Below are 23,296 nucleotides of genomic sequence, written 5' to 3'. Positions count from 1 at the left end.
GCTCAAAATCCCATGGCTTGGCAATAAGCCAAGAGAAGGACCTACTATTGTTGTTTTGCTAAGCCACATGTTGTCAAATTGTCTTATAAATATTTATCTTACACCCATAGATTAGTGATTCCCTCAACCTTGGCCAGAAAAGTTTCTCTCTGTAGTTGGCAGCAGTTTATACTGGGACTCATAAGTGGTTAATTGCTAAGAGTAAGTGTCTACTGAATGGTCAGGACATCTATGTCAAGCCTCCAAGGCTCAAGAAGCACTATAGAAGGGAGGTGAAAAGAGTATTAGAGCTAGAGGAGAGGGAGGAGTGCTGTGAAGGGTTGTCTCTGGGACATGACTTGGCCATCGTACCCAGGAACTCCCTGCAGCTATTGTGACATACACAACATCAAGTCAGTGACGTCAGCCAACATCCCAACAGGCCACACCAGTTGGACAGAGAGTTACTAACAAAAAAGAAGGGTCAGTGAGAACAAAAAGTGAGGAGGGGGCACCTTATGGGTTTAATGCGGGCAGTGGGAGCGGGAAACTGGGACACACATGATAAAGATGCACCATTTACAAACTTAAAGTGTCAAACAGTAAGTAAAAGATATTCTTTTTTAAAAACTAGGTAGTCAGGGTTGGGTACATGGTATCCAACACTTTGTTTAGGTAATTTTCATGCTGATAATATTTCGATGTTCATGTTATGAATAAAAGCCATTAAAATTTCAGTTTATAGAAGGTCTGCACAGAAGTGTTATAGAAGTGTTCTGCACAGAATCTCTCCATAATTCAAATGAAGTGATGATCAGATGGGAAATTTAAGAATGAGGTGGTAGTTAGAGGACTGAGAGATGGTGAAACTTAGAATTGGGGTAAGATTGTTAATTACATTAATTTTTAGTATTTGCTTTATTTTATGTGTATGGGTATTTTGTGTGTATGTATATATATATTTATATATATGTGTGTGTGTTTGTGTATATGTATGTGTGTGTATGTATGTATGTATGTATGTATGTATGTATACCCCATGCATGTGTTCAGGGATGCCAGAAAAAAGACACTGGATCCCTGGATCTGGCATTACAGATGGTTATGAGCCACCTTGTAGATGCTGGAAATCAAATACAGATCCTCTGGAAGAGGAGCCAGTAAGTATTCTGAAATATTGAGCCATCTCTGCAGCTCCACTGGTTCGCTTTTTAAGCGGTCGTTTGTGGGCCTGGTTTGAGGGTCATTTCCATAGTGTAAATATGAAAGCATGTTACTTTAAAGAGAGACAATGGGAAAAAGAGACTAAGAACAGACACAACTGCTACCTTGTGAGAGTCTTGGAGAGTCACAAAGAAAACCTCTGGCGGAGTGACAAGAAGGGAAGTCACTCTCTTGTTCCGGTATGTCAGAAAGAAAAAAAAAGTTAAAACAGCGCTTTTGCAATGGATGAGTTTACAAAATTGTGAGAAATATGACAAGATTTAAACATGGGATTTTTTCAGACATTTTTTTGGTTTTTTTGTTTTTGTTTTGTTTTTGTTTTTGTTTTGTTTTGTTTTTCTGAGACAGGGTTTCTCTGTATAGCCCTGGTTGACCTGGACCACTTTGTAGACCAGGCTGGCCTAGAACTCAGAAATTCTCCTGCCTCTGCCTCCCGAGTGCTGGGATTAAAGGCGTGCGCCACTACGCCCGCCCAGACATGTTTCTTAAAGATTTATTTATTTCTTTATTTCATTTATATGAGTACACTGTAGCTGGTTTCAGACACACCAGAAGAGGGCATCATATCCCATTCCAGATGGTTGTGAGCCACCATGTGGTTGCTGGGAATTGAACTCAGGACCTCTGGAAGAGCAAGCAGCCAGTGCTTTTAATCGTTGAACATCTCTCCAGCCCCTGAGACATCTTTTTAGTTTCTTTTTTCTTTGAATTACTTCCCATTGGAAAACTGAGGTTGTTTGCTGAAGTGGCTCTTCTTGACACCAAGATAAATAACCAGATATGCATTGTGAGTTTGAAAAAACAAAAACTAGACTACCTAGCCTTGTCCAAACCTAGGTTCTGCCACTAGCCAGATGTGGGCTTTCAGTCAAATGTCAACCCCTGTAACCATCAGTTCCTTTACTAATTAAAGAGAAAAGATATACTGTCCCAACTCTTTGGGATTGTTACAGGTCTGAGATTGTGCCTGGCCCAATGCACAGTCAGTAAGTATTTACCAAAGGTCAAGACTGATTAGTGGGGTTATAATTAATCCTCATTCTAATTCTCTGTATTTCTCAGATTTTTCTACTGTTTTGCTACCATGTTGCCTTTTGTATCGAGAAACAAACAAATGAACCTAAACGATTGAATGTATTCCTAAAGAGGAAAGAGAATTCTTACACTCTGCGTTTGCTCTCCCCTCCTTTGTCTCTTCTGGGTCTCTGCTCTTGTCGTACAAAGCACAGCTCTTTTCTGCTCAGCAGCGTTCAGAAGACAACATAAGATGGCAGTTACTCACCATACTCAAGTAGGCTGCTACAGAGGTCAGCTCTACACTAGCCCTGCAGCGCTTCAATCAGCCTGAGCTGAGAGTAAGAGCTCAGGGCGTGCTGGGAGCTCTGTTCTATAGCTCATGGACTCCTGGCCTGTTATTCTCTCGCTTAGCTGCTTGGCTGGGTGCTCCTAGCTACCCCCTGGTCCTTATCGCCCTTCTTTTAGTTCTTTTTGTTCAGCACCAAGGACTGGAGGCTGACACAGGAGAAGAGCCTGCAGTTGGTCTTTGGAAACTGGAGAGAGTGTGGGCGAGTTATATGAAATGAAGTGAAGCTCTGGCAGGAAACTAGCGTCTAATCTTGAAGCTTTCCCTGGTCATTTTTTTTCCTCCATAATCTTATGTTTGTGGGTCCCTGATCCCCTCTTTGCCTTTCTTGAGTCGCCTTAGCAACTAAAAGGAAACAGTGTAAACACCAGGATTTAGAACTGAGTTACTCTAGCACCAGGAAGCATACATTGTCACATTCGAAGCAGTTCACCCACTGCTCTTAAGCAATGGTTTGTGTTCAGGGGTGTGAAGTGGTAGGATGTACCTACCAAAAGGCCAGGGGGTTCTGAGAGTGTGAGCTTTCAGAGTCAGATGATGTTCAGTAGCTTCCTCCCTAGCCACTCTTCTGGCCTGGTTCCCATTTCACTGAAGATGGTTGCCTCTACCCAGCTTCAGATGTAGGGGTAACTTCAGAAATCTGGAGTTACCCCTAAGTACCTTTCCTCTTTCTCATCCCCAGCCAGCTATGCATGCTATCTTACTCTTTCTTTGTCCTGTTCCTCTTCCTCCGCCTCCTCCTTCCTCTTCTTCCTCTTTCTCCTTTGAAATAGTTTTGAAGGCATCCTCTTCTTTCTATTTCCATGGCTGCTAGCTAGTTCAATCTACAATCTTTGGTCATTTGGTTGGGGGAAGTGTGTGTGTGTGTGTGTGTGTGTGTGTGTGTGTGTGTGTGTGTGTGTGTTCAAATATATGTTCACAAGTATGTGCAGGTATACATGTATGCATGTGTACATGGAGGCCAAATCAACATTAGATATCTCCCTTAATTTATCTCTATCTTAGTTTGTTTTGTTTTTGAGATAGATTTTATCCCAGGCTGACCTTGAACTCATGATGGTTCTGTCAAAGCCTCTTGAGTGCTGGGCTGAAGGTATATGTCACATGCTTGACTTCAACCATATTCTCATCTCTATAATTGATATCATCCATAAAACATTATTTTAATATCAAATGGCAGCTCCAAATGATAGCCAGAGAAGATATGGGGCATGGAAAGGCCACACAGATAGTCTGCTCTTTGGGCTTCTACAGAACAAGACAGTCTCTTCTGGACTGGATGAGCACAGGATATACCGAGATGCTGGTGTCTCTCATCATTCTCTGAACATCTCTGCTGAATCTCCCTCTCCTCCTTTAGCCATGTGACAATAGAGCTATACTCTCCCTGTAAGAAAAGAATCTCCACATAACCAAGGCTACTTCCCGGAGTCTCTCGTGCTAAATCTGGGTCCCATGTGACTATCCAGCCACTCTTTCTACCTTTGCAGCATAATTTTGTGTAGCTTTGAAACAAGGAGACCAACTTTGTTGTTCACAGAACTGGAGCTGAATAGATTGATCTTTCAGGATGATTGTATTAAGAGGGATAATGAATGTTGTTAATCCAAGCATTGATTGGATGCCTATTGTGTCTTGGACACTGTTCTGGATTTCTGGTGGAACACAACCCTGATTAAGAGATCTCTAACTTTATGGAGCATATAGCCTACAACTTAAATATAAGCAACATTCTGAAGGCTGTACAGTTTGAACAGAAGCGGAGGAGTGCCCTAGAGTCAAGTCTCTGTGACTTAAGCTACAAATTAAAAAATGGTACCCACTAGTATAATTATTATACAGAGACAAATGAAACAATAGGAATGACACTGAAGCCTTTAGGTGTTATAATTTCCTTATGAGAATAATACTTTCAGAAAAAGATGAAAGGCTATATTGGTATTTCAGGGGCATAATAACCATTACATCAACCATGGTTTCAAGTTGTCTTGGAAACCCTTTCTTTCCCATTAATCAAGTTCTGGGTAATTGAGTTGGCTTCCATAGTATGATTGATGGCTCAAATCTGTATCACTTTTCTTGACTTTCTTAAGATGAGTGTGAGATTCCAGTGCAGAGCAGCAGCTTCACTGCGGAAAGGATGCAGTAGCATTTATGGGAACAGCACCAAGCTCCCTTCTTTTGTCTGTCTGCTAGAGCCATTGTTTCAAATTGACTTCAGCCATCATCTTGCTCAGGATGCTGTGGAAACAGAATCAGCATGTGACATCAAGGATACTTTCAGCTTTTCCCAGAGCTGTGTCTTGACTTCCTTATCATCTCACATCACAGCTCTCTCTCTGTCTCTCTCTGTGTCTCTGTCTCTGTCTCTGTCAAGAAATGGAAGTTATTTACTGTAAATTACGTAGTCTCCTTTCTAGGTTGAAACCATCATTCTTCCTGTTTCTCTTCAGTGTCAGACAATCCAGGCTCTTGGGTGGGAAGAGCATGAAACTACCACCTAGTGTTCGACTGGGGGAGGGAAGTGGCCACAGATGTCACCATCTGTGTCAGAAGTGTGCAAGTATTTAGCAGGAAGCAACCTACATTTTCCAGTAAAGCAGGGTGACTTATCTGAAAAGATGTTCCTCATTCAACATGCAAGAATGACACGTAAGATCACTTTTAGTAAGCCTGGTCCCATGCTATGCAGAAGAGACTTCTTAGCATTGTCTGTATCTTTATGTGTTGATCTTTTTTTGTTTTTGTTTAGGGAGGGTTGTTTTTGTGTTTATGTTTGTGTGTGTGTAGCAGTGTGTTTTGATCTTAATGATATTTACTTCTTTTTCAAATTTATTTTTATTTGTGTGTGAGTATATGTTTGTACATGTTTGTGTGTGTATGCACATGTATATGCTGGTCTGCAGAGGGCAGAGGCCAACATTGGGTGTCTTCCTCAGTCAATCATCCTGCAATTTATTTTTGTGGCAGGGTCTCTCAGTGAATCGAGAATTCACCAACTAAGCTGGGCTGCCTGGCCAGCAAGCACCAAGAGTCTTCCTGTCTCTACGCTCTGTGCTGGGACTACAGGTGTGGATCGACACCCCCATCTTTTTATGAGGGTGCTGGGGATCCAAACTCAAGTGCTCATGCTAGCCTGGCAAGCACTTTACTGACTGGGCTATCTCTCCAGCCCCTTAAAGGTTTCCCTGGCGGTTAGTGGTATGTACAATTAGCGTAGTATTATACTTGGTGGTTTATATAATCTCAGTTAATCATCACAATAATCTGCTAGGTAAACGTGTCATTGTCTGGCTTGTGTGAGAAAGCTACTTCAGAATGGGCAAGAGGCTCATTCAAAGTCATTTAACTGAGAAGATTCAGGACCAGTCTGGTGATGAGAGAGCTTTTGGCCTTTATACTCTCTTAACCCACCGCCTCGCTTGTGGGATCTCATCCATTAACTGTGTCCTCATCTGTTGTCCTCTATAGAGGTTTGTAAATTCTATAAAGGGGAGACGACTTATTTCGTTATTAGATTCATCTGCGCAGAGCAGAGCACTAGTGATTCAATAAATAGTTTTTAAGAAAAAATATACAGGCTCTTGTTCTCTTGCTCAATTTCCTGCTCCTGCTCTGTCCTCTCATCCCGCCCCCCTCCACGTGCTCATGGACAGCCTCTACTTCTCTACTCTCTACTCCTCTTCCTCCCTCCTTCTCTCGCTCTCTCTCTCTCTGCTTTTCTCTGCTTCTACTACCCTCTTGACTCCCCTCCCCATTGCCCTGAATAAACTCTATTCTATGCTAGAAAGAAAGAAAGAAAGAAAGAAAGAAAGAAAGAAAGAAAGAAAGAAAGAAAGAAAGAAAGAAAGGGAGAGAGAGAGAGTGAGAGAGAGAAAAGGAAGGAAGGAAGGAAGGAAGGAAGGAAGGAAGGAAGGAAGGAAGGAAGGAAGAAAAGAAAAATATACAGTCTAGGTTCGATCCCCAGCATTTTCCAAGTCAAAATGAAAACAAAGATACATGTATGCAAAACAGAATATAACACTGTAGCTTGGATGTCTGGCTCCTTGTGCAAAATTACAGAAAGGCCTTCCCTTCAAGGAAAAAAAAAACTGTCCGTCTGTCTGTCTGTTTTTTGTGGTCAATACAAAGTACCAGTGGAGGTCAGAGGACAGCTCTGCAGGGTTAGTTCTCTCCATCACTCGGGATCGAGGGATTGAACTTAGGACATCAACCCTGTTAGCAAGCACCTTTACCCAGGGAGCCATCGCAGCAGCTCAAGGCCTTTTTTTTTTTAAGATGAATAATGAATCATATCAATTTATGTAGTCAAAGTGTTGCTAGCATTGCAAAGGCAAAACAAAACAAAAAAAAAAAAAAACATTTCCACTATGGTTAGAAATCACACATCCTTTTGTCCACGGCCAGGGAACATAGAATCATTCCATTCTTAGCGTGCCTCTCTGAAGACATGTAGTTGTTCACATGTAGATAGAAAAACTTGATGTTCTTCACAAATAGGAACGTGGTGGGAGTTACTATGCAGAGGGCATGCCAGAAAGCTCCCCCTTATCCCAGCTTGGCTCGCTTGGAGCAGATGCAGAAAGATGGAGGTTCCTCCCAGCTGTTCCAGTTTGCCATCTTGAAAAGACCTCTCTGACTGGGGAGCAAGATGCTTAGAAAAAAGTGGGTGTGTAGGGATCAAAAAGCCAAAAAGAGGGCAGACCAGAGTGATTCAACAATGACCCACAAGTACTGAGGGCTCCCAGTGCACCAGACACCAGTGGGTTTTGTTTTAATCCTTGTACGAGGCTAGGGGCTGGGTATATTGTACATGTAGAGATGAGGTTTAGAGACATTGAACAACTTGCTCATTTTCTCCCTGTCAGTAGACATAAATCTGGGAGAACTGGACTAAAATCCAGCTGACTCCAACTTTGAGCTCTCAGACATTAACACTAATTTTTAACTACATGTAATTAAACATTTTACCTGCTCCTTGTAGAGCAAGGACTGAGGGCTGGTTACTAACACATCATTACACATCATCTAGTGTCGTTATTTACAATTATATAGAAAATAGATGCTATCCACTTTACAGAATTTACTGTTCATTGTTAACCTAAGTTCTGGGGTGTCAACCTCTGCAAGGTAACATACATGCACATCTGGGTTAACTGCCCCAAAACTGACAAGTTTACTCAAGAAACAGATGTGCAGAGCTGACACACCAGATAAGCAGGGCCTGTTGTTTGGGTCTGACAGAAATCACCATCTGTCTCACTTAATTTAGAGCTTATTATGGTCTACAAGGTATCTCATTCATGTCTAGTGTTTGACATGGTCTTCTCAAAAATATTGTAAAGTAGACAAAATAAGTATAGATGAGGAGATTCACATCAAATTATAAAATGAGTAAATGGTAAAAGCAGGACTTGACAGTCTGGGAATCAAAACCCAAATAAACTCATTTCTATCTCTTTAAGCAGGTAGGACCTACGCTCGGATATTGGTTCAGATATTGGTTCTATCAGAGTATTGGTTTCTCATCTGTCCAAGTAGGAGTGAGGATATGTACGTCACAGAATTGCAAAGCTAAATAAAATAATGTAGAAAATACAGTAAAGTGGTGAACAGGTAGACCCACATCCTGTCCCCTTAGAGATTATACTCTCCTGATAGGAGACGAAGAAGTGAAAGCAAACAGGCAGCCTTCGAACACCTGTAACTAGCTGAGACCCAACACCTGCTTCTGGCCTCCTTGGGTACCTGTGTGCGTGTGGTGGACATACAGCCTAGCAGAGACACGCATATACAGAGAACCAAGAAAAGGGAAAGAAAGTGAATATATAATTCTATGCAATATAAATGGAGTAGCCTGATCTAGCCGGAGGCTCAGAGTAGGTCTCCCAAAGGAATGATAGCCAAGCGGGGACCTGAAGCAAGGAATTGATCAGGTGATGTGGGTAGGAACCTAGTGTCGGATATGGGTTACACCACACGGTGTTCTAAGCAGCACTGATAAAGAAGTGGGGACCCTTGAAGAGCAAAGGAATGTCCAAAGAGCCTCAGGGCTACAAGGAACTACATAGATGAGCCAATTTGAGGCCAAGCAGGGCCTTTATGGACCAACTGAAAAGTTTTAACAGAACAGCATTGAAAAGAAATTAAGAAAAGGGACAATGTGATTGGATTTGAGCCTTGAAAACTTGCATGTCCTGGCTGGACATGGTGGTGCATGCCTATAGTCCTATTAATGCAGAAGTTGAGGCAAGATGGCATCTGTGAGCTTCAGATAGCTATCTTGTAGGATTATGGTCCTGTATAACTGTGATTTTTTGCCTCCTCAAAAAGAGCAACAGCAGCAGCAGCAACAAACTTCTAGTTCCTAGTGAATAAAATTGACAAATTCACATATGTATGTGATACTTTTCAAAATTAGCTTCCTTAAACCAGTGTCGAGTCATGTGTCTTTAATGCAAACACTAGGGAGGTAGAGGCAGGTGAGTTTGAGGCCAGCCTGGACTACATAGTGAGTTCTGGGACATCCAGTGATATGTAGGGAGACTGTGTTTCAATATATATATATATATATATATATATATATATATATATCTTTGTCCGGTTGGGAGATGGTTCAGTGGATTAAGTGCTTGTCCCTGCAAGAGTGAGGACTTGAATTCTGTTCACCAGTGCCCACAGAAAAAGCCAGGCACCTTGGAAACCCAGCACTCCAGAGGCAGAGTTGGGCCCTTCAGAACAAGATGGCTAGCTAGACTTGCTAGAAAGTCAGTTCCTGCACCAAGAGACCCTACCGCCGCAGCAAATACAGAGGAAAATGATGGGAAAGCTTCAACTTAACGTCAACTTCAAACACACGCACATCCAAACATGCATACACACCTGCAAGCTCAACACACATGCACACATGCATGTGCATATACACATGCAAACACATATACACATACATGCATATACACACATGCACACATACATGCACACGTGAACATGAACAAACACACAAACTTTCTAAAAATCGTCTTTCTCTTTTATTAAGCTTTTCTATAGCCTTACCTTGAAAAGAGAGTCATAGACTGTTTTAAATGTAGAATCAGAGGTCTTAGAACAGTTAGATTCCTGGCTTTTCTACTTTCAGAACCTAGTAAAAGTGTTATCTGGCGGGGGGGGGGGGGGGGGGGGGGGAACCGGCGGGGGGGGGGGGGGGGGGGAGAGGGCTGCTCCAACTATTTGATGCAGTTGCTTCTCTCTTTCTAGGTGAGAATTAACCTCCAGTCCTGAAAGCTAGTGTGAGACCTGCATGAGATTTTTGGAAAACTAATTTACCCATTCTCTTTGTTGAACAAAAGAACAGACATTAACTAAGCATCAACTGTGTACCCAGGACTATGTTGGCTGCTGAGAATGCAGAGCTAGAAAATATAAGGGCTCTGTGTCTTAGGAATGTACTGTATAGTGGGGAATAGGCCATGAAACTAAAACAAATGCATAATGACAACAAGGTAGCATCTGCTGCAGGTGTGGAAGCAGGAAAGGAGTCCTAGAGCTAAGAGTTAGAGAAAGGGTTAGAAGGACCTATATGTAATGTGCGCTCAGTAGATACAGGATGGGGAGATAAATGCCTGAGCAGCTGAAGGATAAGGGAACATGGAGTGGGCAGAGCAGGAGGAACAGTGAGTACATTAGACCATAGATTAAGAAATAGTTTAAAGTGGTCCCTTGAGATTATTTAATCAGGAGTAAACCGGACGGTTTGAAAAGGAGAGATTACAGACCAGGAGGCAACTAACCCTGGTGAGAGTGGAGCAAAGGGATGGACTCTTGGCAGGAGCTGAGACTTCCTTCCATTTCCTTAACCTTAAGCTGCACCAGGCAGCACAGTGCCTGGCCCATGGGTGGTCCTTGTATCGCCCCGTGAATCAACCCAGGCTAGTGACCATCTTTGCTCCTGCAATCCTCCTAGCATCTGATGCGGTACTTTGAATGACATGCACGCCTGTCAAAGTTGATCCCCTGGGCTGAGGTGGAAAAGAGAGGGGCAGGAAGAGAGAGGAAAAGCAGGGCAGCCAGTGTTGGTCCCAAAGAACTTGCCAACATCTTCCCTTTCCACAAGTGTAATGATGCACTCATGTGATTGGTTTAATTCTATAACTCTTTAAGACGAAAGAGCTATCAAGGATTATAGCTTTTTTTTTTTTTTTTTTTTTTTTTTTTTTTTTTTTTTTTTTTACTGTGAAAGGTCTTAAGAACTTAAATGTCCATCTGTGGATTGTCATGCTGTTGAGGTGTGGTCGCTGATGGGAAGAAGTTAATAATTTGCAATTTCATTCAAAAGGAAATAGATGCTAGTCATCATGTACTTAATCATCCCGTCAATGTTAAAAACATTCATAAAAGGTTGGAGATGATTTTATATGATGCTTACAGTTATTTTTATTGTTGGTGGAAAGATGACTGTTCTTTGCTTCCTTTCTGACCTCCGACCCACATCATGCTTTCATTCACTTTGCTAACTCCTAAACTTTCTTTAACAAAACCATCAGGTTTAAAACCCTGCTGTTTAAAAAAAATGTAAACAAAATGAAAGACAGAAAGAGGTAACTGAAAGAAAGGTGTCACGATGGATCAGAAAGGGAGACAGAGACAGGCAGAGAGACAGAGACAGACAGAGAGAGGCAGAGTTAGAGAGACAGAGAGAGAATGTAAGGAAAAGATGTGTTTGGGGAACTGGGGGGGGGGGCAACCAGATTTTCCAGAAAGTTAAGAGGAAAAATATTTTTGTTCTCGGAGTTTTTTTGCATGCTTTCCAAGCCATTGCATTCCTAAATATAACCAAAGATGATCATTTCAGAAGCCAGCCAATATAAACAGAGCAGATGTTTATATTTCAACATTAACAACACGACATCGGAGCTGCAGAAGATCTTTTAAGTTGGCTTTATTTTATTTTCCTTCGAGTCCTCTTTTACAAAGCACCCTTTCCCCCTCATCAGGACCCTATGTGTCAAGGAGAGGCAGAAATGGGATGGAAGGGACAAGAAGGGGATGGCAGAAGACTCGGTGACATGAAGAGGGAAGAATTCAGCCCAGCCTCGCTCTAAAGCGGTACTACTGAAATGTTAGTGTGCCTTTGGTTCACCCTGGTGCTTATTAAAATGCAGCCTTTGGGGATGCTCATGTCAATGGTGCGGACAGCTTTGAGGGCAAGTACTAAAGGATTTAGGACATTTTCAACCCATTCTCATCTCTCTGGGAACCTCCAGTTGCAATGACTTCTTTCTTTCTTTCTTTTTGTTTGTCTTTGGTTTGGGTTAAAATACCAAATAGTAAAAAACTTCTAGGAAAGTCAGCTGATCAAGAATGAGGTACCGTTCAAGAGTAAAATAGGAAATAGAAGTAGGAGTGGGAAGAGACCTCTGCTATACAGAGGTCACAAACAGTTTGGGGTTGTATGGAGAAAAAACCCTAAAGTATTATCTGAGGACTTGATTTCAACCCTAGAAATCACAGGCTCTTGGGTCCATCATTTCCCTGGTTCAGTTTCGTTTTCTATCAGAATCCATCTCCATAGCCTCTAAAATCTTTTCAACTCTGATGCATCAGGAGTCTATAGTCGAGAAATCCTTTACTGACATCAAGCAAGAAAGAGAAGGATGAGCATTGCCAGGGATCCTGAGTATCTGATGCTATGGTGGAAATTCCCTCCTGTCTGCCCAAATGTAGAAATGTTATTGGAGCAAGAGACTGGGAGACTTGCCTGCTTGGAAACCCTAGTGCCCTGTCTTCCTGGTTTTGGCAACCTGGTCTTGGGAATCTGTCTCCGTCTCCATGAAGTAAGGCATACACTGTAGACAGAACTTCTAAGAGTAAATGCCACACTTCAGCATTCATATTCTAAAGTACTCAGTCCTCAGTTCTAAGATCGAAATGCATTGCCTGTCTCCTTCCTCTAGGCTGGTCAACAGGCAAAGTCTGCACCCTCTTGCCTAAGGTCTCTCAGCCAAACGGCTCAACTGCCCGTCTGCCTATGAACAGAAGCAGTTCCCACAGGACACAAACTCTTTACCAACAGCACCTTATTAGACTGTGTCTCCCAGACTGAGGAGATTTCAATTCAGTCCCGCAGCAGCCAAGCCTCCAGATCACCCGCAGCTTGGGAGGCTACGCTTCCTTCTCTGTGTTTAAGACAGTACCATGTACAAAGTGAGAAACAGCCCCTACTGTGTGATAAGCACTGGGTGGGAGACAGACCTGCTGGAGGGAGATTACGCCAATTTCTATCAAGCCGTTCCTCATCAGACCTCAGAGGTTTGGACTCCTCGTCCTGAGTCTACTGGACAGACCCACTCCTCAGCTCACCAGTCCCAGTAAGCATGCCAACTCCCGGCAGCTTGGTGGGGTTTCCTGAAGGCTCTGGGAAGGGCTGCCAATCTTGTCTACATTCCCGAGGTCCTCTTCCCCAGCTGAACAGCCTTCTGAGGTGCCCACTGGGGATACAAAGACCCTGCCCACCACCAGAACTGTTATTTTTACTCCAAGCCCAGTGGAGGCCAGCCTGAATCATGTGGCTGGCTGGTACAAAGGCTGCTTTTTATAAAGTTCTTCATTGGAACTTTTGGTGTCTGGAGAGGACTTCCTCTCTCCTCCCACAGTCAATTAACAACATCACACCATTTCCCTTTTCCCCACACAAAGTCTGTGCTTGCCTCTGAGGCCAGGCACAGGGGATTGCAGGTGTGGCTAAACACTCCTTGAGGTTAACCTCAAACTTAAGCTTAGGGCCAGAACTTGGCCAGCAGTAGTGTGAAGTGCACGGTAGTTTCCATTCTGGGCCTAGTTGGCAATCGGGCACACGCCCAGGGCAAGCTAGGGACTTGTTTTCTAGTGTCCCAGGCAAGTGAGAGATGAGAGAGGAGAGTGGGGAGCCAATGTGTGTTTGGCACATTTGTAAATTGTTTCTTCAACAAAGACTTTTTTAAAAAAAGACAACAGAGTGAAGCTTTATATATGTGAATGAGAGGCATACAAAAGAACACACTGTCCTGAGATTCGCATGAGTAATTGTGCATGACTTCAGCCTTCCCGTTGAAATGGTAGGAAGATTGTGGGCATTCCAGCATTTTCAATAGGAAGGCGTTGGGAGGAAGACAGCCGAGTGAGAAGCCTGAGCCTGAGCCTGAGGCACTCAGTTTGGGTCTCAGTTTGGGTCGATTGAAGCACTTCCTCCTACTTCCTGCCCCGCCCCATCACTTCTCGCTTCTCCGGACACCTCTCTTCTGCCAGGTCAATGTTTACTGGACGATGGTTATAGCCAACCACAGAACAGTGAGTGTTGTCCTGGAGACCACATTCTGCCAGATATGTTAACAATCTGAAAACAAAAAACAAACAAACAAACAAAAAAAAAACAATCTGGACAAGCTAGCTATCCTTCCTCGGTCTCACTTCTAGGGATGTTGAGAGGTTAAATGTGTGCATTTATGTAAGATTTTGCTCGGCACCTGGAACATAGTATGCCCTCAATAAAAGCAAGGATTACTTTTTGTGTCCCATTTGCTAGCACAAGACATCATATGTCACGGATGAGTGCCTTTCATCTTGTGTGTCGTAATTACTTGAGGAGCTTAAAAGGATCAAGGTTCCATTACTCCAGGGGTGAAAGCAGCTAATGATATTTTGGAAGGCTTCCCTAAGTAGTTTTATTAGACAGCCATGTTGAGAACCAGTATTATAGACACACAATGAGTATTTGTTGTGAAAATGTGGGAATAAACCAAGTGGGACCAGAAAGAATAAACCCGGGTTGTGCCATCTTTATGAACGTCAGCCGTGATTCTGTCTTTTTGAGAGAGTTGTCTTCTCTGAGCCAGTAGAGAACCAGAAGCTAACATGAGAGACCAGAGAGTGTGTCATTGTCTCCTGTCTCTCTGTGCAGACTTACTGCCTGGGGTTTGGAAGAACTCCAGCCAGAAGCTGACCTTTGAACTTTCGTCCACTTTTCATTTTGAGTTGCAACCTGACTTGATTTTTCTCCCAGATCTTTAATTTAGTGGACGTAATAAAAAATTTAAAGAGCACAAATAAAATACTTATACTACTCCAATATGCAATTATCTATAGATAAGAGCATAATTGTAGTTGACTGCACCACCTAGTTGGTCTACAAATTTTACCCTGATTGCTGCTTGTGGAACATTGTGGGGTAGCTAAATAGAAGCAAGAGTCTGCAGCCAAGGAAACCCCACCCCACCCAATGACTTACATGTAAATGAAAGAAGTAATGATAAACACACTTAGGAAGAGAGGAAACAAATATGGAAACAGTGAATGGCCATGTAAACAGGAGAGCAAGGGTGTTAGAGTCTACTCTACTTCTTTGTGTCTGTGCTCTTAACCTACCTGAACCTTGGGTCTCTCATCTACTAAATGGGATGGCGTTTGCTTCTTTCCATTTTTTTCAAGACAGAAACTAGTAGTCATGACGCTATCATGAGGATCATTAGTATTATACAGCCTTCTGAGCAATAGGTTCAGCTCCCCCATCCTCCACCTCAGAGAGCTTTGGTGCATGTGTGTGCATGCATGTGCCATAGGTGGGAAAGAATTGATAAGACTGTCGTGAGGCAACTGCTGGGATGTAAGTGCCTGAGAACAAAGAGGAAGAGGATTGGCTGTGAGCCTAGCTCTCCTACACCCGGAGACGGTGGGGAGGTGGGGGGAAGAGCTGTGCCTATCACACTTATCATCTAAGTAAGCTGCAGCTTCATAAGTAAAGGCCAGGAGCGGAGAGGACAGTGGTCCTCAAGCTTGCCTTCTAGCCCATGTGCATCTTACAGAGAAGATGTCCTACTTACAGGATCCACACTGACTTTCCATTCACCAGAGGATCCCGGAGGGAAATAAATATCTCAATATTGGGGTTGCGAACTTGAGTAGTATACCCACTAATTAATATACCTTCAAACATAGGTAGGGATAGGAAGCCAAGAACTACGAGACATCTGAGGAAACCTGACTGTTGCAAAAGGAACACAGATGAGCACTTTGGAAGCTAAGCCCAGAGGAAAGGTGGGTAATTGAAGAGACAATTTGCTGTAAGCAGTTGCCATCCTTAAAGATGCACTCGATATTGTGCAGGTTGCTATGGAAAAGAACAGATAAAGAAAAAAAAAAGGAGATTAAAAGTAAAACAGTAAAACTTAACAAAGTAGAGGGTGACTAACAGGACAAGTGGGGGGTGTCGAGAGGAGTGATTCAAACACTAAGTAAAAAAAATATATGGAAAAATGTGGAAAAATAACAGTGCTTTGAATTATGCCGCAAATATACCTCTATTTGTATGATGAAGCAATGCACATGCACACATGCACACAAAAACATGCACACATGCACACACGTTTACGTAGCATGTCACAACATTTGGAGGTAAGAGCTGTGTGGAGTTTACAAAACTTAAGTGAGATCTTAGGATAGAGTCCAATCCAACAAGGGGAGGAGGAAGGGAAAACAGTTGGTTTGGTTTTGGTTTGGTTTTTCCATGCTAGGTGAGGATATGGCCAGAGGGAAGCATTGCTGGGAGCAAGAAACTTCTGCCAGTGAGTGACTGGGTCGGCACCATAGCACTTGACTTCTTAGCCTCTGAGAAAACACATCCAGTTCAATGAGCTGTTTCTGTGGCATCTGCTTGAGACAACCCTAGCAGACAATGCAGAGTCACAAAGCATGCATTCAAAGGTCTCCATCGGAAGGAAGTACCCTGAGCAAAGCAAACCCTATTAGGGAGGAGGCTCAAAGAGTGGTAATGGGAAAAAATACTTAAATCCAAAGGAGGCCCAGGGCTTCCCTGGGACCTGCCCAATATCAGGTAAGACAAACTCTTGAAAATCCTTTCTCAGATAAATCCTAGGGGCATTTCAGAGCTAAGAAAGAGAAAGCTTTGGACACATCCAGAAAAGAGAGACACATTACCAAAAAGAAATAAAAATGAGATTGATTTTTCACATAACTGAATGCAGGTAGTAATGAGACATGAATTTCAAAAATGTCTTTAAAAATTGTTCTAAGATTATTTATTTTATGCATAGAAGTTTGGCGTGTGTGTACATGTGTGTGTGTGGGTGTGTGTACACAATGTACATTTCCTGGTGCCTGCAGAGGTCAGAAGAGGGCATTAAGTCCTCTGTGATGTTCCCATGTGGGTGCTAGGAACAGAATCCAGATCCCTCTGTAAGAGTGACCAGTGCTCAGGGCTGGCGAGATGGCTCAGCGGGTAAGAGTACGGACTCCTCTTCTGAAGGTCCTGAATTCATATCTCACAACCACCCATAATGAGATCTGATATCTTCTTCTGGTACATCTGAAGACAGCTTCAGTGTACTTATGAATAATAATAAATAAATCTTTGGGCCAGAGTGAGCAGAGACTGAGGCAAACAGAGTCGACCAAAGCACACAGAGACGACCAGAGCAAGCAGAGGTCCTAAAACAAATATTTCATTCCCAGCAACCACATGAAGACTCAAAACCATCTGTACAGCCACAGTGTACTCCCATACATAAAATAAATAAATAAATCTTAAAAAAAAAAAAAAGAGTGACCAGTGCTCTTAATCACTGAGCCATACACATCTATGTCCCAAAAAAAGAAAGTAATTTTGGGTTTTGCGCTATGTACTCTGCTGGCCACAATGATATTCAAAGAAGATAGCAAAATATGATCATTTTCTAACATGAAGATTCAAAGCGTTTGCCTCCCATAGAGTTTCTCCTAAGAATTGTTTTCCTTCCAATTTTAGGATCTATGCTGCTGGAGCAAGTACTCACAAAATTCTAGAGGGAAGATACTGCGCACATGGAACAGTGGTGAGAAGAGAGATGTTTGGATGCATAGTTGTTGATTAAGTTTTAATGCCCCATGTGGAAAACAAAGTATCAATCTATAATCAACCCCAAACGAGGAAAGCACGGCAAGTATTGGGGAAGAATAAGCTGGTACAAATATGAACTGAAAAATTCATACTGTGCAAAAACAGTACTTAAACCTAGGGCAAAAAAAAAAAAATCAAACCTTGGCTTCCCTAACCAACAAACAGGAAATAATACAGAAGGCTGGGAGAGGTGGATCAGTGGCTTGCTCTACCCACTGACAGCCCGAGTTCCATCCCTAGCATCCATGTAAAGATAGAGATGTCTTCCAATCTTCCGTAAGCCCAGAGCTGCTGCCCACATACAAAATAATAGTAAACATGATAAATATTTCGTAAAATGACTGCAGACATAAATCATACTCTTGGATGGAATGTCAGTATTGAAAAATTGTCAGTTCTCCTTGAATTGATCTCTAAAACAATAAGATCTCAATTAACAGTGCGATTTTTTTTTTTTTTTTTTTTTTTTGGTATGTGTGTGTGAAACTTGATGAGCTGATTTCTATAGCTCATCTGGAGGAGACAGGTGGCAAGATTTCCACTGAGCTAATGTTTCAGTGAGCCAACGGAACAGACCCAGTAAGTTCAGTCTAGGTCATGCCCTGTCGGTAAAAAACAATAAAGTCCCTTAGCAGTTATAGATCCTATTAGGACTGAATCTCCCTAACACCTTACCTGTTTTAAACCCAGTGTTTCTCGTGGGTTTTAAACGTGCTGCAGACTGAGGGCCTTGCAGCTTTTACTCTCCTGACCTCTCAGTGCATGGCAGGGACTCTCCAAACACCATCTGTGCTCACCAGACTGAGGAACTGTTTGTCTGCCTGCGGGACTGCCCATTTCCCCTTCTGCTCCTTGCCTGCAGCCCGATGTGCAGCAGAGGTAGTCTGGGCCTCTGATAACAATCCTGCTGAGGCTAGCACAAACAGTTCCCGAACAGGGTAAGCCAGGCTCTGGAAATGGAATGACTGAGACCTGAGAGGAGGAGGGGAATAAGACCAGAGATGAGAAAAAGAGTTTACCAGGAAACTAGCCTGGGGGTGGGGTAGGAGGGACTGCAGAGTGGAAAAGAAGCTGGAACGGGGCTCAGAACATCTTAAGGCCAATAAAGGGAATGGGAGGAGGTAAGAACTAAACATACAAAGAGTTTGAGTCCTAAGTGTGAGAAATACACATATTAAGTATATATTAGATATGATATATATATATTTTATTATATAACATATAAATATGTAATATATATTATAAATATCATATAATAAAGGTAAATGTATGGATTCATCACAGAGCGAGCCAACTGAATAATCAAATGCTGTAATGGGCCCCAGAGTGTTGTGGGGAACAAGGACAGGACATGGTCATAGCTGTGTGACGTGGAGCAAGTTTCTTTCCCCCTACATTTGACTTTTTAGTCTGGGTAAAAGCACATGAGTGCAGAGAAGTAGCATCTCCAGCCCTCTTCGTCCCCTGTTCAGTGAATCCGAATTTCTTTCTCCGTCCATCAAAACACATCACCCGCACTCTCTCCCTACACAGAGGATGGACCAAATGAGCTGGGTTTGCTCTCTAGCATTAGCAAGTGTGTGCTATTTGCAGACTCTGTTCTAAGCCATTTGCAGTTGAGGACTCAACCCTAACAATAACCCTGTGACATAAATAACTCATTATAAGTAATTTGCCCAAGTAGCTGAGGGAATGAAGGGCTCTAACCACAAAACCCATAATCTAAGCCACTCAACTGTATTCCTTTCCATCAAAAAGGCAGAAAGTAGAAAACAAAGCCACTGGAAGGCCTGGTGGAGACACTGATGGAGGGCCCCTCTGGGTGGGGGAGCATCTAGGAAGCTTTCGAGAAATCCCCCTTCTGACTGTGGGGTCTGAGGGGGACAGCACTGCCACAATGAAACTGTAACACACTTCACTGCACTCTGAAAATCTGAGATGGCTCTGGTGGGGGTGCTAATTGCAGATATGGCCAGAATAAAGTGGAGCTGGGCATGGCTTCTTGTTTTGAAAGTATCTTGACATCTAGGAGCACTGTGTGGTGATAAGTCCAAAGAGAAGACTGAGGATCCAAGAGCAGTCTGAAGAAAACAGAGTCAAAGTTTATCCACGTGTCTGCCACCCACGCTGTTCAGACTGATTCAAAATGGTCAGTGCTGGTGCTGTAGACAGAAAGCCCTGGAAAGAGAGGAGAGGGAAGGAGGTATTGTCCAGGGAAGATAACACACACACACACATTAAAAAGAAATGACTATGATCATCCATTCATTTATTAATATGTGTGTATGATATTCATGTTTTAGATAGTAATTGTGTCTTGACCCTATGACATTTTCTGTGTGCCCTGAATTCATTGAGTTTCCTTTAAGTCTCTTCATTTTGTTAAACACTTAGGCATGATATTAGGGAGTATGTCAGATACTATACACAGAGGTGTCTATCAGACAGACATGTTCTCTGCCCACTTGGAGCAGTGCACTATAGAGGTAGATAGCAGTTATCAGTGGCCATCTCCAAGCAGGGTCGACTTGAAAAACCACATCAGGCCAAGTGGGGTCTAATTTTCCCAGGTGTAGGCACTCGGGAAAAAGAGCTAGCTCTAAGCATGCTCTAGCTTATCTACAGCATCATTTCTGCTGAACAGCAGAATAATTTGAATTTACAAAGTTCTCTCTTTCTAGCCTAGCATCTAGCAGAACTATGAGAAGCAGCAAAATGCTACCCAAGACGAAGTTTCAGGAAACTTCTCCTGCCTCCTTCTTGCTTCCCCGAGACAGCAAGGGCTCAGAATGATTCCCTTCTCCTGGTTCTCACACCTTCTTGTAATTTCCCACCTTGTGCCATGCCAGTGTTGCCCAACACTAGATAATTTGGGAAATGGGAGATGTGATAGATATTTCCTATCCAGTGTGTGTGTGTGTGTGTGTGTGTGTGTGTTCTCTTAGATTTTGAAAGAGAGGCACATTTTGAGTAAAAATGTTGATGAAGCTCATTTGGAGAGAAATGGAAGCCTCTATAGACAGCCACTAGAGTGAAGTAGCATATACATTTCCTATGCCTAGTTTAGTTTGTTTAGTTTTAGAGATTTTATTTATTTTTATTTTATATATGTTGTTTTGCTTGCATGTACGTCTGCACTCACATGGATGCAGTGCCCGTGGAGGACACAAGAAGGTATCAGATTTTTCTAGCACTGGAATTACAGATGATTGTGAGCTGCCTTGCGGGTGCTGAGAATTGAACTCGGGTCCTCTGGAAGAGCTGTCAGTGCTCCTAACCACTGAGCCATCTCTCCAGTCCCGAAGTCTAGTTTGTAAAGGCAGTAGCTTGACTTACATGACAGGTCATAAGCCATAACTATCCAGCCTGTCCATTCTCAAATGTCTCATATTCATAAATGATGTAAGCTTTTTTTTTTTTTTGCTGCAAAGTTTTGGTGGTAATCTGTTTTGCAACAATACATAAGCAACATAGTGCCTGCTCTGTGTACTTTGTGTATCCTGCTCCTCCCATAGGGCACTCACACATGGTGTAATTACCCATTTGCTTGTTTATCTCATCACACTCGGAGCTAAGGGAGATCATATTTCCACTGCTTTTGTGCCCTGACCACCTGGCACACGCCGGATTGATCCATAGCAAGTAACCACAATATGTTGTTGGATAAATAGCTCTCATCAGTGCAGAGCGTTGGGATCGAAAAAACATTCCCGTTTCTGTGCTCTCATCTACTCCTCGGGCAACACCAAGAGGTGAGTAGTCACAGACAGGGTCGCTGAGACATATTGCCTTGTGTACATAGCTCACCGTTGGTAACTGATAAAATCAAGACTCAAACCCAAGTCACCCAATTCCTACTCTATGTTCCTTCTGCTAATCAACTGCTCTTCCCTTAGCTTGGAGAAACACTGAGAGATCAGTGTTACCCAGTCATGAGCAGGGTTCCATGGAAGAGATACTGAGGAGGGACTGGCCCATCTACGGAGCTAGAGAGTTGAATGGTTAGAAACACTAGCTGCTCTTCCGAAGTCCTGAGTTCAATTCCCAGCACTCACACAGTGGCTGATAACCATCTACAACTGGGTCTTCTGCCCTCTTCAAGTGTGCAGATATACATGTAGACAAAACACCAAAACACCTCCACGCCTTACTCTCTCTCAAATTCGTGACCTCTTTGTCTTTAACTTTTGATATGTACATATTTCTAAATTCATAAATACAACATGCTCTGTCTGTATAATGTTAGTTGCATGTGCATGGTTTCAGGCGTATCCGTTTGACATTAGGTAACCAGTCAGCATGCTCTTCCCTGGGGAAGACTGTTTCTCCTGGTCCCAGCATTCCTTACTTGCCTGTAGTGCTTTGTCTAGTGTTGAGACCTGATGAGATTTGCCCCATCCATGTTACATGTCTGTTGGGGTCATCCTTGATCAAGGCATGTTTAAGCAGCCATGCTGGTGAAACTTCATATTTTGCCTGCATGTCTGTCTGTGTATCATGTGCATACCTGGTACCCCAAAAGGCCAGAAAAAGATAGTAGATCTCCTGGTATTGAAGTTATAGACAGTTGTTAGCTGCTGTGTGGGTGCTGAGAATCAAACCTGAGTTCTCTGGAAGAGAACCCAGTGTTCATAACCTCTGAGCCATCGCTCCAGCCCCCAAGCTGCTTCCTTTTCCCAACATTATATGTTTCAGCTCCAAGAGTAATTCCTGATTACAGTAGAGTCACATGGGACAATATGCCACAGTCTCAGACCCTACCTGTATGGCTGTGTTCCGTCTCATCTACAAACTGTGTCCCTGTCACTGATGCTTGGGACCAAGCTCAGTGCTTTATATTGTTCTGTTGGTTGATGAAAGGAAATATACTTTTGTGCCTGGAGACTGCTTCAGTTTTCATAACTTTAAAATGAGAAAAAATGGTTTTTATGGTGATCGAATAAAAAGGTAGGGTTTTTTGTTTGTTTGCTCTTTTGTTTTATTGAGACAAGGTCTCTCTGTGTAAACTATGTAATCCAGGATGGCCTTGAACTCACAGAGACCCACATGCCTCTGTCTGGAAGTGCTGGGATTAAAGACATGCACCCCTACCACCTGCCTGTTGTGTGTCTCTGTATACATGTGTAGCCATGTGTGTGTGTGTGTGTGTGTGTGTGTGTGTGTGTGTGCGCGCGCGCGCGCGCACAGGTACATAGTATACACAAACATGTTGAGGTGTGCACACACAGAGGTCAGCAGAGAGCATAGGATTCCTGGAGCGGGACTTATAGGAAATTGTGAGCTTCCCTGTATGGGTGTGGGGTATTGAACTGTGGTCCTTCTCAGGAGCAGCAAGTATGCTCAACCCTTGGACCATCTCTCTGGCCCCCTGCTTCATGCTTTTGAGATAGGGTCTCTCACTGGCCTGGAACTCCTACTGAACTCACTGGCCCAAGAGCCTCAGGGATTGTCCTATCTCTTTTTCTCCAGCACCACGCCTGCCTTTGTGGTTGGGGGACGTGGGGACGAGGGGACGTGGGGACGTGGGGAGGAGTTTTGTTGCTGTTTTCTAGGCAATAGCTTACCAATTGGTTTGACCACAACCTGAGAAAGCGTATTTAAAATGCGTATCACAGAGTTGGTGTTCCCAAGCATAAACATATTCTTTTCCCCTTCTGGCTGTCTCCTATGTCCCTCCTTTCAGGGCAAGAGCACACAGCCTTCTGTGAGCCTCTCTTCTCTATCGTAAGCTGAAAGCTCAGCAGCAGGTGCAGAAACATGAGAAATGGAAACTGTAAGTTCCTGCACCGTCTCCAGCCCGAAAGGAG

General features: G+C 43.1%; 1 long non-coding RNA gene across 1 annotated transcript in view; it reads left to right on the top strand.

The window, feature by feature from the left end:
* Positions 1-521: 521 nt before the first annotated feature.
* The window catches only part of LOC110299524, a 29,525-nt gene continuing 6,750 nt past the window's right edge, over positions 522-23,296 (top strand). Inside the window, exons 1-3 of the long non-coding RNA XR_002378465.1 lie at positions 522-581; positions 15,533-15,631; positions 17,358-17,424. This is a non-coding gene — a long non-coding RNA (uncharacterized LOC110299524). The remainder of the gene's footprint in view (positions 582-15,532; positions 15,632-17,357; positions 17,425-23,296) is intronic.

The sequence above is a fragment of the Mus caroli genome, chromosome 7 (assembly GCF_900094665.2).
Source record: "Mus caroli chromosome 7, CAROLI_EIJ_v1.1, whole genome shotgun sequence".
In the NCBI taxonomy this organism is placed as follows: domain Eukaryota; kingdom Metazoa; phylum Chordata; class Mammalia; order Rodentia; family Muridae; genus Mus; species Mus caroli.
Note: the sequence above shows the minus strand (reverse complement) of the source record. Positions and strands in the feature narration are given on the sequence as shown.